This window comes from Triticum urartu, chromosome 7A (assembly GCF_056163025.1).
Source record: "Triticum urartu cultivar PI428250 chromosome 7A, HENAU_Tu73, whole genome shotgun sequence".
NCBI classification, from domain to species: domain Eukaryota; kingdom Viridiplantae; phylum Streptophyta; class Magnoliopsida; order Poales; family Poaceae; genus Triticum; species Triticum urartu.
This window is the reverse complement of record NC_141879.1, coordinates 677,977,150-677,983,082: the sequence shown is the minus strand read 5'-3', so window position 1 is coordinate 677,983,082 and position 5,933 is coordinate 677,977,150. Positions and strand designations below refer to the sequence as shown.

Here is a 5,933-nt window from a genome sequence, read left to right as displayed (position 1 = left end):
ATATTGAAGAAGTTCAATATGGATCAGTCCAAGAAGGGGTTCTTACCTGTATTGCAAGGTGTGCGATTGAGCACGGCTCAATGCCCGACCACGGCAGAAGATATAGAAGAGATGAGTGTCATCCCCTATGCCTCAGCCATAGGGTCTATTATGTATGTCATGCTGTGTACCAGACCTGATGTAAACCTTGCCGTAAGTTTGGTAGGTAGGTATCAAAGTAATCCCGGCAAGGAACACTAGACAGCGGTCAAAAACATCCTGAAGTACCTGAAAAGGACCAAGGATATGTTTCTCATTTATGGAGGTGGCGAAGAGCTCGTCGTAAAGGGTTATGTCGACGCTAGCTTCGACACAGATCTGGATGACTCTAAGTCACAAACCGGATACATGTATGTTTTGAATGGTGGGGCAGTAAGCTGGTGCAGTTCCAAGCAAAGCGTCGTGGCGGGATCTACATGTGAAGCAGAATACATGGCAGCCTCGGAGGTAGCACAAGAAGCAATCTGGGTGAAGGATTTCATCACCGACCTAGGAGTCATACCCAATGCGTCGAGGCCGATGACTCTCTTTTGTGACAACACTGGAGCTATTGCCCTTGCCAAGGAGCCCAGGTTTCACAGGAAGACCAGGCATATCAAGCGTCGCTTCAACTCCATTCATGAAACTGTTCAAAATGGAGACATAGAAATTTGTAAAGTACATACGGACCTGAATGTAGTAGATCCGTTGACTAAACCTCTCCCTAGAGCAAAACATGATCAACACCAGAACTGCATGGGTGTTCGATTCATCACAATGTAACTAGAATATTGACTCTAGTGCAAGTGGGAGACTGTTGGAAATATTCCCTAGAGGCAATAATAAAATGGTTATTATTATATTTCTTTGTTCATGATAATTGTCTATTGTTCATGCTATAATTGTGTTATCCGGGAAATCGTAATACATGTGTGAATACATAGACCACAACACGTCCCTAGTGAGCCTCTAGTTGACTAGCTCGTTGATCAAAAGATAGTCATGGTTTCCTGACTATGGACATTAGATGTCATTGATAACGGGATCACATCATTAGGAGAATGATGTGATGGACAAGACCCAATCCTAAGCTTAGCTCAAAGATCGTGTAGTTCGTTTGCTGTAGCTTTTCTGAATGTCAAGTATCATTTCCTTAGACCATGAGATTGTGCAACTCCCGGATACCATAGGAGTACCTTGGGTGTGCCAAACGTCACAACGTAACTGGGTGACTATAAAGGTACATTACAGGTATCTCCGAAAGTGTCTGTTGGGTTGGCACGAATCGAGACTGGGATTTGTCACTCCGTATGACGGAGAGGTATCTCTGGGCCCACTCAGTAATGCATCATCATAATGAGCTCAATGTGATCAAGTGGTTGATTGCGGGATCATGCATTATAGTACGAGTAAAGTGACTTGCCGGTAACGAGACTGAACAAGGTATGGGGATACCGACGATCGAGTCTTGGACAAGTAACGTAGCGATTGACAAAGGGAATTGTATACAGGATTGATTAAGTCCTCGACATCGTGGTTCATCCGACGAGATCATCGAGGAGCGTGTGGGAGCCAACATGGGTATCTAGATCCCGTTGTTGGTTATTGACCGGAGAGGCGTCTTGGTCATGTCTGCGTGTCTCCCGAACCCGTAGGGTCTACACACTTAAGGTTCGATGACGCTAGGGTTATAGAGATATTAGTATGCAGTAACCCGAAAGTTGTTCGGAGTCCTGGATGAGATCCCGGACGTCACGGGGAGTTCCGGAATGGTCCGGAGGTAAAGATTTATATATAGGAAGTCCAGTTTCGGCCAGCGGGAAGGTTTCGGGGGTTACCGGTATTGTACCGGGACCACCGGAAGGGTCCTGGGGGTCCACCGGATGGGGCCACCTATCCCGGAGGGCCCCATGGGCTGAAGTAGCGTGGGAACCAGCCCCTGATGGGCTGGTGCGCCCCACACAAGGGCCCAAGGCGCCTAGGGTTGGAAACCCTAGGGGGCCGTTGCCCCCCCCGAGGGGGCATGCGCCCCCCTGGTTGGAAACCCTAAGGGGGCCGTTGCCCCCAGCCCCCCCCCTTTAGATGGGATCTCCAAGGGGGCATGCGCCCCCCCCCCTCCCTAGCCCCTATATATAGTGGAAGGGGGAGGGCAGCCGCACCTTGCTCTTGGCGCCTCCCTCTCCCTCCGTAACACCTCTCCTCCCTGCTTGTGCTTGGCCAAGCCCTGCCGGGATCCTGCTGCATCCACCACCACGCCGTCGTGCTGCTGGATCTTCATCAACCTCTCCTTCCCCCTTGCTGGATCAAGAAGGAGGAGACGTCTTCCCAACCGTACGTGTGTTGAACGCGGAGGTGTTGTCCGTTCGGCACTTGGTCATCGGTGATTTGGATCACGGCGAGTACGACTCCATCATCCCCGTTCACTTGAACCTTTCCGCTCGCGATCTACAAGGGTATGTAGATGCACTCCTATTCCCCTCATTGCTAGAATACTCCATAGATTGATCTTGGTGATGCGTAGAATTTTTTTTTATTTTTGCTACGATCCCCAACACAAGTACCTTTGGAGACACCTGTAGATCACCTTTATAATCACCCAGTTACGTTGCGACGTTTGGTGGCACACAAAGTGTTCCTCTGGTAAACGGGAGTTGCATAATCTCATAGTCATAGGAACATGTATAAGTCATGAAGAAAGCAATAGCAACAAACTAAACGATCAAATGCTAAGCTAACGGAATGGGTCAAGTCAATCACATCATTCTCCTAATGATGTGATCTTGTTAATCAAATGACAACTCATGTATATAGTTAGGAAACTTAACCATCTTTGATCAACGAGCTAATCAAGTAGAGGCATACTAGTGACACTCTGTTTTTCTATGTATTCACACATGTATTATGTTTCCGGTTAATACAATTCTAGCATGAATAATAAACATTTATCATGAAATAAAGAAATAAATAATAACTTTATTATTGCCTCTAGAGCATATTTCCTTCAGAAAATTCCAATGAAAATCTGCACAACTTGTCATAATTTTGGCCTTGTTTGTATAAAAAACAGAACTTTTGTATCTTGGCTGCAAGATGCTAGGCCTTGTTTCTAAGAAAACTAGAATGAAGCCCTGAACCATCATAAATGCTCCATAGAGAACAGAAACTCCTCGTCTTCTCCTTGCATCCCACCGGACGGAATCGGCATAATGGTCTCTTGGAGGCGATGCCATGTAATATCTAAATGGATGGAGTAGTTTATAGGGACTCTAATTAGTAGAAGTATAGATCTAGATTTAAATACAGATAGAGATATAGATAGATTTCCCCCACACATACATTTACTAAACATTCAATCGTAGGCTTTAAATGCAAATGAGGCATGAATAGGGTCCGTGAGCGTCCATGAACTGAAAAATTAAACTAACGCGGTTATTAATGTAATGAACATTAGTCCAATTGTTGCTTCGCGAACGATCCTGGACAAGCGTCCGCTTGCATCCTAATGCCAAGAGCATGGTTAACTGGACCAGTTCAATCTCGAAATGGTATCTCGAAATATTATTAGAGTAGTATCTCGAAATATTATTAGAGTAGTATCTCGAACTGAAAAATACTACTACTAACTAAATATTATTAGAGTAGTATCTCGAAATGGATTTCCTCCACACGTACATTTACTAGTAAGCATTCAATCGTAGGCTTATTAATGCTCATAGATGTGTAAAGTGGATATGCAAATCCTAAAACTAGATTCCCTCCGGCGCATATATAGCTTCCCAATGGCATAGCTCCAGAACATCTCATTCCACACAAGCACCACCGATCTATTCATTCTCCATGGCGCCCAAATCAACTCTAGCACTAGCCCTCCTTGTTGTCCTCGTGCCATTCTCCCATGGCGTCACGGCCTTGGGGTCGTCGTCGTCGCCGCCGTTCAACGGCAGCGGCGGTGGTGGCTTCAGCCTCCTGCTCATCGCCAATGACCAGCCAGCACACTACGACTTGGCGAGCCTCCAGCGTGCCAAGGACCAGGTAAAGTGCAGGATCAAGCACCAAATCCTGCCAACGTTCAATGAGATACGACCGTTCATGTGCCCGCTGGACCATATGATGTACGCCGTCATGGTGGGCGTCGGCACGGGGGCCGGGTTCCAGAATTACCAGCTCGCGCTGGACATGGCGGGCGGCTTGTCCTGGATGCAGTGCTTGCCGTGCCAGCCCTGCCGGGCGCAGCTCAACCCGGTGTTTGATCCAACCAAGTCTCCGACCTACAGCATCATCCCGGCACACAATACCCTCTGGTGTCGTCCTCCCTATCAAGTTTTGCCGAACGGAGCGTGCGGGTTCCGCATTGTCTATCGGGACACCACCGAGGCTTCGGGGTACCTTGCCAGGGACACCTTCTCCTTCCCGACCGGGAACAACCAGTTTTTGCCACTGGAGGGCATCGTTTTTGGCTGCGCCCACCGCACCGGGCACTTCGAACCAGGACACCGTCGCCGGCATCCTCAGCTTGGGAATGGGACCGGTGGGCAAGCCTCCGACAGCCTTCACGAAGCAGGTCCTTCGGTACCACGGCGGCCGCTTCTCCTACTGCCCGTTTAAGCCGGGGACGAGCCTGTACAGCTACCTCCGGTTTGGTAACGACATCCCTAGCCGTCCACCGGCGGGCGTGCACCGCCAGAGCACGCCCGTCCTTGCGCCGGCCGAGAACAGAGAGGCCTACTTCGTGAAGCTCGCGGGGATCGCCATCGGCGTCAACCGGCTGCGCAGCGTCACGCCGGACATGTTTCGGCGCACCGCACACGGGACGGGCGGGTGCGTGATCGACATCGGCACGAAGATGACGTCGTTCGTGCACGCGGCGTACGTCCACATCGAGCAGGCGGTGCGGCAGCACCTGGAGCACCACGGAGCACATATCGTGGTGGTCCGAGGGCACAAGTGCGTGCAGCACCCAGCGGCGCACGTCCTCCCGAGCATGACGCTCCATTTCGAGAACGGCGCGTGGCTCCGGGTGTTGCCGGAGCATGTGTTCATGCCGCTCGTCGTCGGCGGCCACCATTACCAGTGCCTTGGCTTCGTCTCGTCCACGGACCTGACGGTCATCGGCGCCCGGCAGCAAGTCAACCATCGCTTCATCTTCGACCTCCATGATACCATACCCATCATGAGCTTTAATGCGGAGGACTGTCACCTAGAAGGCGCGTGACCTCGGCATCATGTATCGTGCAGCGCTGCTTCAACTAGATCTCTGCTCTAGAGTCTAGACATCTGTAGCAGAAGAAATTTGTGGCGAGAAAAACTCATTTAATAATTAAGGCAAGCGCGATTCGGTTTATAGGGTTTATCTCAACTTTTTTTGTTTTTCCAATTTAAATGGCGCATCTTCGTCTCATTTTTAGTTTTCGAGAGGCATTAGATCTTCGCATACAAGAATTAAAAAGGAACACATCAATGCATATAATGTTCCTACTCATCTACTCCCTCATTTCTGGTTTGTAGGGCTTATCTCAATTTTTTTGTTTTTCCAATTTATAGGGCTCATCTTCATCTCATTTTTAGTTTCTGAGACGCATTAAATCTTTGCATGTAAGAATAAAAAAGGAACACATCAATGTATGTAATGTTTCTACTTATCTAGTGGCCAAGCATGCATGCACTGCAATTAATCCAAGTTAATGCATCAGTTTAATTGAGATAGTTTTGTAAAGTACGAGATGCATTCCTCCATTCACAAAATGCCTTGATTGATGAGATTTCATATTTAAGCCTTAGGCTACTGCCAATGCATGGGTGCTTAGATGAGGTGCTAAGCACATTAAATAGCTTAGCAACTATATTCCCCAATGCATAGGTGCTTAGCTTATGGTTGTTAAGCTTGCTTTATTTAATGATTTAGCAACTAAAACTCT

The 5,933-nt window shown here is 48.3% G+C and overlaps 1 pseudogene; it reads left to right on the top strand.

The window, feature by feature from the left end:
• Positions 1 to 3,806: 3,806 nt before the first annotated feature.
• LOC125523003 (aspartic proteinase nepenthesin-2-like) lies at positions 3,807 to 5,359 on the top strand (annotated as a pseudogene).
• The last annotated feature ends 574 nt before the right edge of the window (positions 5,360 to 5,933 follow it).